The 14058-nt window shown below is 40.4% G+C and overlaps 2 non-coding genes across 2 annotated transcripts; both read left to right on the top strand.

Annotated features, from left to right (window-relative positions):
* Window positions 1-4649: 4649 nt before the first annotated feature.
* trnar-ucg (transfer RNA arginine (anticodon UCG)) lies at window positions 4650-4722 on the top strand. Its single transcript has one exon. It is a non-coding gene; the product is annotated as a tRNA-Arg (tRNA).
* A 5566-nt stretch (window positions 4723-10288) lies between these two features.
* trnas-gcu (transfer RNA serine (anticodon GCU)) lies at window positions 10289-10370 on the top strand. Its single transcript has one exon. It is a non-coding gene; the product is annotated as a tRNA-Ser (tRNA).
* The last annotated feature ends 3688 nt before the right edge of the window (window positions 10371-14058 follow it).

Below are 14058 nucleotides of genomic sequence, written 5' to 3'. Positions count from 1 at the left end.
ATGCATATAGTGTATACATTTAAAAAGCTTTGACAAGCCCATGTCTTTATGTTTTTTAAATCATGTGCTCTTATTGGCAAAAACAATGAGAATATCCATATATCATATATATATATATATATATATATATATATATATATAAGCAAAGTACACACAATGGCTGTGCTTAACCATTCTATCGCCCTCAGGAGGAGCTCATTATTATTGCAAGAGCAACAATTTATGCCACACATTTTAGGCATTTCAAGTTATTTCATGGAATAGACTTTACTTTATTTACTACTCTAGCGCATGCTCTCCTACAAACAAATAATATCCAATAACCATAAAAACCAATAATAACTTCTTAATAACTTAATAAGATCTACAACACGTGGTGCCGGTCCAGGGCCAGGAAGATTGTAAAGGATCTCAGCCATCCCAACAATGGACTCTTTTCTGAGTTGCATTCAGGGAAACGCTTCCGCTCCTTGAAAGCAAACACAGAGAGAATGAGGAGAAGCTTCTTCCTGCAGGCCACACCCCTGCACACCTTTTTTGCACTGACACTTTAACTCTGGACTGTCACTTTAACTCTGGTCTGTCACTTTAACTCTGGACTGTCACTTTAACTCTGGACCTGCACAGCACAGTACCACTTTATACACTTTATACACACTATACTGCACAAGGACACTTCAAGGACAATAATTAAAACCATACGCATTTATGTATATTTATGTATATGTATATACATTATTTTTCACATACATTTTCATATTTTCATATTTTATATAGTTTCTTTTTATATAGTTTATATTTATTTAAATTTATAAATATTTAAATTTTTATCCCAAATTGCATTCCTTATGTTTGAGTACAGGACAGATGCAAAAAGCATTTCACTGCATGTCTGTACTCTGTATGTATGTGACAAATAAAATTTGATTTGATTTCATTTCATTTTTCTTAGTAACATAGCAGCATGGCTGACAACATGTAGGAGCAGATTCATAAAATAATTAACATCAGTTATATGAATCAGAATAAGAAAAAGATTCATTTGTGTACTCACACAAACAAGGAATTTGAATTGCTAAGTGAAATATCCAGGACATACATAAACATGACAGCAATACTAAGATGTAATAAGATGCAAAAACCTACTGTATACTGTATGAGACAGAATAAATCTTAAGATAAACTATGGGGTTGTAGGATTTTACATTTTAGACACAGAAACTTTAAATTTTGGAAAGACAAAGTGAATGATGACTTCACTTGGTCAAAGATATAATAACCAGCAATACACTATAATACCCAGAGAGGAATTAGACACTAACTACAAGGACTTAAGCAAATTGTGAAAATCCTTGTCACAAGTTACAAAGTCACATTTTTTTCCTACTTTTTTTAAATTGATATATGATTTAAATTATAGGACACATTTTGCCAGAGAGTTTACAGTAGTGAATATATCAAAGTTTCTATACAAACAGAACATTACACACAAAAGTGATTTTGGGCATCTGAACTGTGCTTGCAAATTTACAATATTTTTGTTTATTTCTGAAGCTCACTGCTAAAAGTAACTGGATTCAACATCATTATGAATGAATGATTTTTACAGCCAAACTTTCGACTGCAGGGCATGGACCAGCTCTCCATCAGTCTTGGTTATGGCTGGCACAGTCCACACTGCCTTTTCAATCACAAACACTAGGCTAGGTGATGACGATTCCACCTGTGGCCGCTAGAGTGTAGTATTGTTTTGCATGTTATTACTTTTTTCCATTACTTTTATTTATTTTTTTTTTTTAAGTTTTTTTTCCCTTTGTGTATGTGTATTTTTTTCTTGCACGTTCTAAAAAGGACACACATGGTACATTATAACACAAAAAAAGAGATTTATATTTATTGATTCCAACAGTATTCATATTTAGACTGATCAGGTTTGATTAAAACAATTGTGCTGTCATCGTTAAAAAATACAATGATTATATACACATTTAGATATTGTAGGTGTCCACATAATTGTATAGTAGCCTGCATAGTAGCTCATTACAATGAACTCTTCAAAGTGCCCTGTCCGACCTGATGTAAATTTTAGTGACATGCTTTAGTGACACATTCTCCTATGTCATTAGCTGACTTTTATAAGTCATGCAACCATGATCAGACAACCTTTTGATTATTGGCTTACACGAAATAGAGCTCTGGGCATAGTTGAGGACTGTCTTAATCAACAGAACATGACAACCCTTTACTTGAGGTGTCTGCTATGTGTATTGGACATTGTCCTTACCCCAAATTGGCATAAGAGTATGGCACTATCCAAGTAGTCAGCAGCTGATATAAAAGAGCGGTTGATTATTGCTGTGAGCGCATACAAATAAGTACAGCCCAAGTGGTCAATAGAAACAAGACACTGTTCACATCCTTGCTTAATTAGAGCATTTTTTAGAGTAGAAGTCACAGACACCAGATCCTGATTCCAACCATACTGAATGGAATTTGTGGTAACTTGTAAGGTTGGTGGGAATGTGGGATACCTCAGTTTTGATCAAATAAGCTCTGGCCCTAAAACTTTGTTTAGATGGATGACTCAGTTCAATTCAAATTTATTTGTATTGCGCTTTTAACAATTGACATTGTCTTAAAGCAGCTTTACAGAACATAAACATAAAACAAAAGGTTAATATAAAGAATAATATAAAGATTAATATAATACAAAAAATCAAGATTAATATTATTCATTCATTCATTCATTCATTCATTCAATGAAAGATTAATGAATGAAAGATTAATATTAGATATATTTAAATGTCAGAATCAGAATCAGAATCAGATTTATTGGCCAAGTGTGTTGACACACACAAGGAATTTGGTTCCAGCAGTTTGTGTCTCTCAAAGGTACAGATATAAATAACACTATACTATACAAGAAAACATTGCAGATGATGAGATACAGTATAGACAGAATGAGTATAAATTATGAATATAGAATTAATAAAATATATAAAATATGAGTATAGAATATGAACGATCAGTTATGTACATAAAGTGTGGGAGTGCAAATAACAATATTGTGCAATATTATACTTTTTGTGCAATATACAGCAGCAGTAGTGTGTAATATACAGATGATGTGATGACTGACAGTCCTGATAATGCAGTACTTATGATAAGAAGCAGTGAATATAATTATGGTGAGTTGTTGATCAGGGTGATTGCCTGGGAGGAGCTGAAAGCCGGTTATGTCCAGGGTGCGAAGGGTCAGTAGTGATTTTCCCTGCCCGGTTTATGGTTCGTGTGTTGTACAAGTCCTGGAGAGTGTGCAGGGGGGCGCCAATTATTTTTTCTGCTGTTCTAACCGTGCATTGCAGTCTGTTTCTGTCCTGTTTTGTTGCTGCACCAAACCGGATGGTGATGGATGTGCACAGGACAGATTCTATGACTGCAGTGTAGAACAGCATCAACAGCTCCTGTGGCAGACCATTCTTCCTTAATTGACATAGAAAGTACATCCTCTGCTGGGCCTTTTTGATGATAGAGTTTATGTTGCACTCCCATTTCAGGTCTTGGGAAATGGTAGTGCCCAGAAACTTGAAGTTTGTATTTATCCCCAATGAGCAAGTCTGAGGTGACTCAGATGACTGTGGGGAGGAAAAACTCCCTTAGCACCTTGAGAGGAACCAGACTCAAAGGGGAACCTCATCCTCATATGGGTGACACTGGAGGGTGTGATTATAAATAAACAGTCTGACAATTGTGTTGAGGAGATTGTTGTCCTCAAAGACCACATGGAGTTCACATATCCTCTTAGTATGTCCAAATACTTCATGAAGCAGAGTCTAACTGCATCTGGAACATCTCTAGATGTCTCGGGATCCTCACATGGTTGGCCTCATCTCAGTGGAGGTCCAAAAACTATAACTAGCGAAAGAGCCTGGTGCACAGTGGTGCCGTGGCATCATGCAAGATTCCCTTTCTTGTGAACCAGGTTTGATTCCCGGCTGGTGCAGGTTTGTCTTCTGCTTCCTTTCAAGCTGTGCTGAAAAAGGCTTCCCAAGTGCTGTAACTCCCGAGTCAATTTGAGCTTCTTAATAGAACTTTCTGTCAAATGTTACAAACTGATTCTATTCCAAGTCATGCTCTTCAATATGTAGAGGTATCAGCAAGATTTGAACCTTTTTGAGCTTCGTAATAGAACTTTCTGTCAAATGTTACAAGCTGGTGGTATTCCATGTCAAGCTCTAAAAAGGTAGTGGTATAAGTAAGGTTAATTTTTTTCCAAAGCAGCCATTAAATCCTGCCTGCTGTTTATTCCGATTCCTAGGTGGTGCAGGCTTGTGCTTTGCTGCATATGAAAAGTCTTCATAAGTGGTGTAGTTCGCCGAGTCAATTTCAGCCTCTAAATGGAACTTTCTGTCATATGTTACAAGCTGATTCTATTCCAAGTCATGCTCTTCAAAATGTAGTGGCATCAGCAAGATTTGGATTTTGCCAAGCTGCCTTTTATTCTTGCATTAAACAGAATGTTTTGGGGATGTGTTTCTTTAAGCATCTTATTTGAAGAAGGCTCAATTGTTGCTTTCCAGAGCTTTTCAGATCTATCTGGACAATGGTGAAGGATTGGAGTGAAGTTTTTTCTGAAACCTTTGTCTGCAGGCCCAGTGGCCTAATGGATAAGGCATCAGCCTTCGGAGCTGAGGATTGTGGGTTCAAGTCCCATCTGGGTCAACTTATAAGGTGTTCTTTAGGAACTGCCAAGCACTGCTTTCGCTGCTGCTCATTATCACCTTACATTTACATTTAAAGCATTTGACAGACGCCCTTATCCAGAGTGTCGTACATAAGTGCTTAAATCTCTAACATTGACTACATTAATGCTGGCTCACTAGGTTACATACTTAAGATACCATGAGTTTAAAACATTTGTTCAAAGTTACAATGAAAAAGGGTCAAAGGTTGTGTGTGTGTGTTTTTTTTTTTTAATGCAAAAGATAAGGAAAGAAGTGCTAGTTGAAGTGTTTCCTGAATAAGTAGGTGTTCAACCGCCGCAAGAAAATAGCCAGTGACTCAGCTGTCCGGACCTCTAGGGGAAGTTCATTCCACCATCTTGGTGCCAGAACAGAGAAGAGTCTACTAGTATACTTGCCTCTTACCCTGAGAGATGGTGGAACCAGTCGAGCAGTGCTGGAAGATCGGAGGGTGCGGGGTGCAGTGCGAGGAGTGATGAGGGCTTTGAGGTAGGAGGAAGCTGGTCCATTTTTGGCTTTGTAGGCCAGCATCAGTGTTTTGAGTCTGATGCGTGCAGCTACCGGAAGCCAGTGCAGGGATCGCAGCAGCGGGTTGGTATCTGAAAACTTTGGCAGGTTGAAAACAAGCCGGGATCATTTGCATCATTTTGGATCATTTGCAGAGGACGGATTGCGTTCATAGGTAGACCTGCCAGCAGTGCATTGCGGTAATCCAGTCTATAAATGACAAGAGACGGAACAAGTACCTGAGCAGCCTGTGTGGACGAAAATGGTCGAATCCTTTTAATGTTGTAGAGAAGAAACCAACATGAGCGAGTCACATTAGCAACATGAGAGGAAAAGGACAGTTGATTTTCCATGGTTACCCCAAGGTTGTGAGCTGTGGCTGAAAGGGAGACCAGATCGTTGTGCAAGGATATAACAAGATCATGACCTGGGGATGAATCACCTGGGATGAACAGCAGTTCAGTTTTGTTACGATTGAGCTTTAACTGATGAGCAGTCATCCATGATGATATTTCTGCCAGACATGCTGAGATCCAATCAAAAGCTGTGGAATCTGAGGGTGGGAAAGAGAAGATAAGTTGCGTATCATCAGCATAGGAGTGGTAAAAGAACCCATGTGAGGAAATAACTTCACCAAGAGAGTGAGTATACAGGGAGAAAAGAAGAGGACCAAGTACTGAGCCCTGTGGGACACCAGTGGAGAGTCTGCGTGGAGCAGATGTCTCTCCCCTCCATGTTACCTGATATGAGCGTCCTTCCAGGTAGGAAGCGAACCATTCCCAAGCTGATCCGCAAATCCCAAGTCTCCTGAGGGTGGAAAAGAGAGTCTTGTGGTTGACCATATCAAATGCTGCTGAAAGGTCAAAGAGGATAAAGACGGATGACAGTTTGGCTGATCTGGCAGCATGTAGTTTCTCAGAGACATCCAGAAGGGCTGTCTCTGTGGAATGAGCTGCTTTAAAGCCAGACTGGTTGGGATCTTGGAGGTTGTTCTGTGAGAGTTAGACAGACAGTTGATTATAGACAATGTGTTCAAAATTTTTTTAAAGAAACGAGAGAAGTGATACTGGTCTGTAGTTACTGATGTCTGATGGATCCAGAGCAGGTTTCTTTAGGATGGGAATAACCCTTGCTCTTTTGAAAGTAGTTGGTACCTGACCAGATGCTATGGATCCATTGATGATTGTGGTAATGAAGGGTAGAAGGTCTTGCGAGATGGTCTGGAGTATAGTAGAAGGGAGTGGATCCAATGGGCAGGTGGTAGGATTGCAAGATTGGATGAGTTGTAAAATCTCTTCTGCTGCTACAGTTGAGAAATGCGACAACGAAGGTGTAGGTGCAGTCGGGGCTGAAGTGAAAGTCCGGCAGATTTCCTCAATCTTCTCCTGGTAGAAAGAAGCAAAGTCTTCTGCAGTCAGGGAGGATGAAGAAGGAGGAGCCGGGGGTTGAGCAGAGAAGAGATGATGTTGTGGAATTTCCGAGGGTCATGTGAGGAAGCTTCAAGCTTTTCCTTGTAGAAATCACCTTCACAATCTGGTCTGTCACATGTGTGAGCCGGATGAAAAAACATTGAAATGGACTTTGAAAATCAAAGCTGAAGGCCTAACAGGTAAAGCTTCAGCTTCACATGATGATTGTGGGTTGGAGTAACATCTGGGTGCACTTCTAGTTAGCTCTTAAGAAGGCACCCTGAAGTTCAAGAATCCTGCAGGTCCTGAAAAATAAATGCTCAGATAACTAGCAAAAGAGCCTGGTGCACAGTGGTGTCGTGGTATCATGCAAGATTCCCTTTCTTGTGAACCAGGTTTGATTCCCGGCTGGTGCAGGTTTGTCTTCTGCTTCCTTTCAAGCTGTGCTGAAAAAGGCTTCCCAAGTGCTGTAACTCCTGAGTCAATTTGAGCTTCTTAATAGAACTTTGTGTCAAATGTTACAAGCTGATTCTATTCCAAGTCATGCTCTTCAATATGTAGAGGTATCAGCAAGATTTGAACCTTTTTGAGCTTCGTAATAGAACTTTGTCAAATGTTACAAGCTGGTGGTATTCCATGTCAAGCTCTAAAAAGGTTGCTATTTTTTCTAGCAGTTTATTCTAAAAATTTTTGTTATAACCTTCATAATAAGTTGAATGTTCTATAATAATAGTATTTATATAATAATTATTGTAGTTATAATATAATTGTGATTAAATGAAAAAGTAATAATAGTTGATATATAAATATATATATATTGTCACGGTGAGCCAAAGGCGAGTGAGGATCCAAATGCAGTTTAATCATCCAAAACACAAGAAACAGATAAACAGACAGGCAGACCACAGAGCTAACAGGAAATGGGAACATAGACACAAACATCCAACATATAACAATGACCAACACCAGGGAAGTGAACAAACAGAGTAGATATAACAAACAGGAGGCAATGAGTTCAATCAGTGTCCATGGTAACCAATGAGTGGGCGGAGCAAACAATTAACAGCAGGGCAGAAAGCAGACAGAAACAGGGTAAAACACAGACAGACTTATTACATATATATATATATATATATATATATATATATATATATATATATATATATATATATGTTATTATTAATACTAAACATAAATTTTTTAAAATTCATGCTTGTGTATTAGTGAATAAAGTGTGTTTGGAGAAATAAGCATTGTGTGTTAATCTTTCACTTTTATGGAAGTCTACCAAGAATTTAATATTGAAAAATGTAATATTTATTAAAAATATATTCTTGTAAGAAATAAAACAGAATATTATCTTGCTTTTGGAAAAATAATGTGAAATAAAGTGAGTATTGCAGAAAACACTTCCCTGTCCTGCACTACAAACCCCCTCCTTTTTTCTTGTACTGCACTACAAAAACCCCTCCGTTTTTTTCTTCCCCCCTTCCCCATTTGCCTTTGAGATATGAATCTTAGGAAAAAGAGCTAACGGACCCCACAAAACACACGCTTATACTAGCTTGTGTGCCATTGCTGAAATAGCTCAGTTGGGAGAGCGTTAGACTGAAGATCCAAACCCTGGGTTTCGGCAAATGGTTTGTTTGCACACGGGCTGCATGAGTTCACATCCTGCCTTCCTTTTGAGATATGAATCTTAGGAAAAAGAGTTTCCTGACGCCAAGCGACTCACATACTTAAACTAGCTTGTGTCCCATTGCTGAAATAGCTCAGTTGGGAGAGCGTTAGACTGAAGATCTAAAAATCTCCGGTTTTGGCAATTGGTTTGTTTGGGCTGCATAAGTTCATATCCTTAAGCTCTATCAGCTAGGGAGCACTAATGAACATTGCAAAACCCTTGTGGCTTTGGATCTTGGTGTTCTGAACAAGACCTTTCTTAAGCACATTTGGTAAAGTAAGTATGCTGCTGAGCTACATTTAAACAGCCCATAATTTTCCTAGCGTGCTCGGGGAGTCTTTTCCGCATGATGAGGTGGACGAGAGGTTAAGGCGATGGACTGCTAAACCATTGTGCTCTGCACGCGTGGGTTCAAATCCCATCCTTGTTGTTGACCTCCTCTTTACCTCAGCACCTTCATTTGTTGCATGCTTTATGCATTCTGCCTGGTCAGTGCTAGAATGCAGTGTGAAAACCTTGTGCAGGGTTGTGGCACAGGTAGTGTGGCCGAGTGGTCTAAGCCGCTGGCTTAAGGCTCCAGTCTCTTCGGGGGTATGTGTTCAAATCCCGCTGCTGCCAGCAAAACTTTTCAAGGTACTGGTTAAGCTTCCAATCTGTTCACTCAATCTGTGCTAGAGTGGGGTGTGATAAGATAGGTCTGGGTCTGCAGCTTTCGCAACGTTTGGCCGTATTTCTCTGCTGGTTAGACACGGATGCTTATAAGTTCACATGAGCTACACCAACAAAATGCTATGGAGGGCCAATGAACTTTGCAATGCATTGTGGGGTCTTGGCAACACAAAGTAAAGGCATTACAAGGGTTGTGGCTGCCATGCATTTGAGATATGAATCTTAGGAAAAAGTGCTAAAGGACCCCATGAAACACACACTCTTTCACTACCGTGTGTGCCATTGCCGAAATAGCTCATTTGGGAGCCTGTTAGGCTGAAGATCTAAAGATCCTGAATTTCGGCAAATGTTTTGTTTGGACACGGGCTGCATAAGTTCACATCCTACCATGCCTTCGAGATATGAATCTTAGGACAAAGAGTTACCTGACCCCAAGAGACTCCCACGCTTACACTAGTATTTGTCTCATTGCCAAAATAGCTCAGTTGGGAGAGCGTTAGACTGAAGATCTAGATCCTGGGTTTCGGCAAATGGTTTGCTTGGACATGGGCTGCATAAGTTACATCCTGCCATACCTTCAAGATATGAATCTTAGGAAAATGAGTTACCGGACCTCAAGAGACTGACATGCTTACACTTGCATGTGTCCCAAGAAACACATGAGCTCCACCAACAAAAGGCTATGGAGCACAAATGAACTTTGCAATGCATTGTGGGGTTTTGGTTTTACAATGGTTGTCACTGCCATGCCTTTGAGATATGAATCTTAGGAAAAAGAGCTAAAGGACCACATGAAAAGCACAGGCTTACACTAGCGTGTGTGCCATTGCAGACATAGCTCAGTTGGGAGAGTGTTAGACTGAAGATCTAGATCCTGGGTTTCGGGAAATGGTTTGTTTGCACACGGGCTGCATGAGTTCACATCCTGCCTTCCTTTTGAGATATGAATCTTAGGGAAAAGAGTTTCCTGACCCCAAGTGACTCACACGCTTAAACTGACTTGTGTCCCATTGCTGAAATAGCTCAGTTGTGAGAGCGTTAGACTGAAGATCTAAAGATCTCGGGTTTTGGCAATTGGTTTGTTTGGGCTGCATAAGTTCATATCCTTAAGCTCTATCAGCTAGGGAGCACTAATGAACATTGCAAAACCCTTGTGGCTTTGGATCTTGGTGTTCTGAACAAGACCTTTCTTAAGCACATTTGGTAAAGTAAGTATGCTGCAGAGCTACATTTAAAGAGCCCATAATTTTCCTAGCGTGCTCCGGGAATCTTTTCTGCATGACGAGGTGGCCGAGAGGTTAGGGCGATGGACTGCTAATCCATTGTGCTCTGCACGCATGGGTTCAAATCCCATCCTTGTCGTTTACCTCAGTGCCTTCATTTGTTGTATGCGTTCTGCCTGGTCAGTGCTAGAATGCGGTGTGAAAACCTTGTCCAGGGTTGTGGCACAGGTAGTGTGGCCGAGTGGTCTAAGCCGCTGGCTTAAGGCTCCAGTCTCTTCGGGGGTGTGGGTTCAAATCCCACTGCTGCCAGCAAGACTTTTCAAGGTACTGGTTAAGCTTCCAATCTGTTCACTCAATCTGTGCTAGAGTGGGGTGTGATAAGATAGGTCTGGGTCTGCAGCTTTCGCAACGTTTGGCCGTATTTCTCTGCTGGTTGGACACGGATGCTTGTAAGTTCACATGAGCTACACCAACAAAATGCTATGGAGGGCAAATGAACTTCGCAATGCATTGTGGGGTCTTGGCAACACAAAGGCATTACAAGGGTTGTGGCTGCCATGCGTTTGAGATATGAATCTTAGGAAAAAGAGCTAAAGGACCCCATGAAACGCACTCTCTTTCACTACCACTTCTTTCACTTACATCAACACACTTCTCAAGTTTCTTTAACTTTATCATTTTCTCTTTAAAGTTCTCTGTACAAGTTACTCTGATTTTTTAATTTTTTTCTGTGATTTTTTTATTACTCAGAGTTGAACCTAACATTAATACATGCTTTAAAACATGAATTTTGGTGTAAAAAAAATAAATAGTCTAAGACTCTTTGAATGGTATTTATATTATTAATATTTCTTCTTAATGTTTTCAGCTGAATTCCACTTAAATTAAGTACAACTGAGTAGCTGTAATTATTTATTCTTAAATGTATTCTTAAATGTTTACTCTTAAAGCTGTAATTATTTAATCACTTGTCGAAAGTAAATTGTTTTGAGTACATTTGTTGTTGAGTGTTTTATTTACTTTTGAGTTAATAAGACTTTTACATACTTTTACAGCTGAATGTGGGGCACATATGGGCCGTTAGATTTACTTTTTTACATTTAGATTTACATACTAAAATTGCATATAAGGCTCACATATGGGCCACATTAAATTGTATTATTTGGCTCATGTTTGGTGGAGTTATGGCACTCCTTTGGTTCAGTTCTGGCAAAGAAGAGGTGTGCCATATTTGGGCCACATAAAATTACATTTGGCTCATGCTTGGTGGACTTATGGCACTGCTTTAGTTCAGTTTTGGCAAAGGAGATGGCAAACACAAACAAATCTGGGCCACAGCTCAGCTGTTTATCTGGCCCCCCTGCTGAAAAATCCAGCATAAACCAGCATGAATTCCATGCTGGACCAGCCTGGTTTTTACTGGTTCATGCTGGTATAGTGCCGGTATAATGCTGGTCAGTGCTGGTATAGCTGGGTGGCCAGCATAGTCATGGTGTTATCAAGCAAAACGGGGCTGGTGTAGCTGGTTAACCAGTATGATCTTGCTGGAATGAGCTTTATGGGAACAACCTTTATTTTAGCTTGTGTATGTTTCTATGTAACACATTAATATAAGATTAAAACACAATATATTGGAATATATTTAATTATAAGTGTGTTATTTCTTTTGCTCCCTCTTTTGAATAAAGAACTGAAATAAGAAAGAATAAAAACATTTAAAAATCATTCATTAGGGATTAAAGTGTCTCCACAAATTAAATATAGTAATACCAACAAATGTTGACTCCCCAGACTCCATGAGGGAAGCAGGGAAGGCAACGTCCGTATCCGAGCTGAAGGGCCGAGCGAAGTCCACAGCCGAGCTTAAGGGCAGAGGCAACATCCGCATCCGAGCTGAAAGGCCGAGCGACGTCCACCGCCGAGCTGAAGGGCCAAGCGATGTCCACAGCCAAGCTAACGGGCCGAGCAACGTCCATCGCCGAGCTGAGGGGCCGAGTGACGTCCATCGCCGAGCTGAGGGGCCGAGCGACGTCCACAGCCGAGCTGAGGGGCCGAGCGACGTCCACAGCCGAGCTAACGTGCCGAGCAGCGTCCCCGACACACTGCGGCCAAACCCTCACCTCGACGAAGTGGGGAAAAGGGAGGGTGGGCGGGAATAATCTTCCGCCACGGGCCTGCAATACCCCCCGCGGATGAAGTGAGGCGACGTCCTCCTCGGCAGAACCGGAAATGGAGCAACGTCCCTCACCGGAGCAAGGTGTAGGGCGATGCCGCAGGGCAAAAAAGGGGAAAAAAGGTCCATGAAGACTGACGGAACAGTCCGGGGGAGATGATGATTAAAATAGATCCAAAGGGACTGACGGAAGAGTCCAGGGAGAGACGATGATTAAAATGGATCTAAGGGACTGACGGAACAGTTCGGGGGAAGACGACGATACTAGGGGGGATAACGACGAAAAAAAGCCAGTCCAAGCTGGAAGCTATCCTGCAGGGTCCGTAGTTGTAGGCGGATTCATTCTGTCACAGTCAGGGAAGGTAGGAGACGGACCCATACGCAGGATAACGTGAAAGGAATGGGGTTTAATAAATGATAAAGACAAAGACAGAAAATAATGACGAGGACTAAACTAATACAAATGACGAAACCTAACCTTGACTAACGTAACCAATGAATCACATTTATACAAAAGACAATAATGACACAATGAGGAGCAGGTGTGGTGACAGGGAGGAGTAGACGAAGGCGGGGCAGACACGTGACGAGGAACGACAACAAACACACATGGCCGAAAGTCCGCGCTGATCCCTGACAATATACTTATACTTATAAACTATACATATATAAAAATGTGTGTATATATATATATATATATATATATATATATATATATATATATATATATATATATATACGTATATATACACGTGTATATATACGTATATATATATATATATATATATATATATATATATATATACGTATATATACACGTGTATATATACGTATATATATATATATATATATATATATATATATATATATATATATATATATATATATATAAAGCCATGTAAATGATAGAAATATCCAGATTCCATGTTTTTCTTTATTAAAAAGTGAATTGCAATTCTCTAGAACATTATCTTGGTCTTTATTTAACTATGAATATGCACTAAGAAATGTGATATGTAACAAATGGGTTTTGTTGTGGTCTTTCTGGGATTATACTAGCATCCAAAAGACAACTTATGTTGACCAGCACACCAGCATCCCAGGCTGGTCGGCCAGCACACCAGCATCCCAGGCTGGTCAGCCAGCACACCAGCATCCCAGGCTGGTCGGCCAGCACACCAGCATCCCAAGTTGGTCGGCCAGCACACCAGCATCCCAGGCTGGTCGGCCAGCACACCAGCAACCAGCACCTAATACTGGACCAGCATTCCAAGCTGGTACCAGCATGCAAAACATACCTTATGCTGGACCAGCAATTCTGGTTTTTTAGCAGGGCCAAATCTGGGCCAAAGGAAATTTGCTGACTGGGAATTCAGTAGTGACAGAAAGGTTGATTTATATCCCTAGGGAGAGGAAATGCCCTGTTTTTAGAGGCCACACCGGGATTTCTTTGACTGATTGGTTAGAGGAAGTGAAGACTAGTATGCATGTTCGCAACTTATCCATTATTGATAAAGCACACTTTTTGTATGATCAAGGGGAAGCTCGAGAGGAAATAAAATGTAGGCATAGGGAAGACCTGGAAGATCCAGAAAGAGTTATACAACTACTTACCGAACTGTATGGCTGTCCAGATTCATATATTGTTTTGCAG

Source organism: Tachysurus vachellii, chromosome 3 (assembly GCF_030014155.1).
Source record: "Tachysurus vachellii isolate PV-2020 chromosome 3, HZAU_Pvac_v1, whole genome shotgun sequence".
NCBI classification, from domain to species: Eukaryota; Metazoa; Chordata; class Actinopteri; order Siluriformes; family Bagridae; genus Tachysurus; species Tachysurus vachellii.
The sequence above is the reverse complement of the archived record's forward strand: the minus strand, read 5'-3'. Positions and strand labels throughout refer to the sequence as shown.